This window comes from Aplysia californica, unplaced genomic scaffold, assembly GCF_000002075.1.
Source record: "Aplysia californica isolate F4 #8 unplaced genomic scaffold, AplCal3.0 scaffold00676, whole genome shotgun sequence".
NCBI lineage: Eukaryota > Metazoa > Mollusca > Gastropoda > Aplysiida > Aplysiidae > Aplysia > Aplysia californica.
In genome coordinates, this window is record NW_004797946.1 from 196,097 (window position 1) to 197,254 (window position 1,158).

General features: G+C 37.4%; 1 protein-coding gene across 1 annotated transcript in view; it reads left to right on the plus strand.

Annotated features, from left to right (window-relative positions):
* The window catches only part of LOC101845127 (sex hormone-binding globulin), a gene marked incomplete at its 5' end in the record, with an annotated part of 5,567 nt that overhangs the window by 2,931 nt on the left and 1,478 nt on the right, over positions 1 to 1,158 (plus strand).

The window sequence follows — 1,158 nt, forward strand, 5'->3', positions numbered from 1 at the left end:
CCCCCACACACACACCTTGTGTCCCTGAGGTAGATTGCTTTAATGTGTGCTTGTGAGCATGTTTGTGTGCGTATGTGATTCTAAACACAAAATACATTGCAGATTATAAGATCTTCTAAACAACATAGCTTCTAGATCTACAGATTTATTTCTGTTTCTTTTTTAAAATTTAACATATTATCGGGGGATATGGGGGCGATGCATAAAGAACCTCTGCGCTATAAATAGAATGCTCTATGATCACGGTTAGATGTACGCTATTTTGAAAATGGGAAAGAGCACTAATTGAAATTACACCTGATTTCGTATCTTGAGGAATTCTCACCGATAAAACATAATATGTATGGCGGAGGGGTAGTTAGGTAGGAGAGTGATGTGAGATTCCGAGCGGGAAAAGGAAAGTGGTGAGGGGAGGGTGGGGTGCTGATTTTAACACGAAAAAAAACATTCATCTATGAATATAAAATTGTTGAGAAAAATCCGAAAAATGTCACAAGTAGATTAAAATTTGAAGATCGGGGGAAAAAACCAGATGCTAGAGTTAACAAATTTTGAGAAATATCCGAAAAATGTCACAAGTTGAGCTATTTTAGCGTAAGAGTACCAGGTTCTACTTATAGAGATTAAAAGATTTGAACCGCCTCATTTAAGAAAAAAACCAGTAATCCTGTCTGGTTTCTGGTCCGCCCACGCAGATGTTTTTACTCATAGTACATGTCATAAGTCTAAGTGTATATCTGAAACACGGTGGGAATAAGCTTCTTACGAGCTCAAGTTCAATCGGACGTGGGTCGTTTTTTGATGTCGATCGTCGTTGCTTTAGATTAGATCTAGATTTTAAACATCTGTACTTGAAAATATCGAAAGTTGTTATCGCGAGGCTAAAGGTAAAATTATTTTGGTACTTTGCCCTGAAAAAAAAAAAAAGACTGAGTGCACACCACATCTGTTGTGCCTTCTTTCTCAGTTCTATTTAGGTTTTCAGAGTTCTCATTTTTTCTCCTCTTTGGAACTTATTTGCTTTTCCGCTTTCAGTATGAACTTGAGTTTAATTTTGGCATACTTTCGTATTAAATAAGAAAAGATGCATCGTATGGTCAGGCACAAACACACACACACACACACACACACACACACACACACACACACACACACACA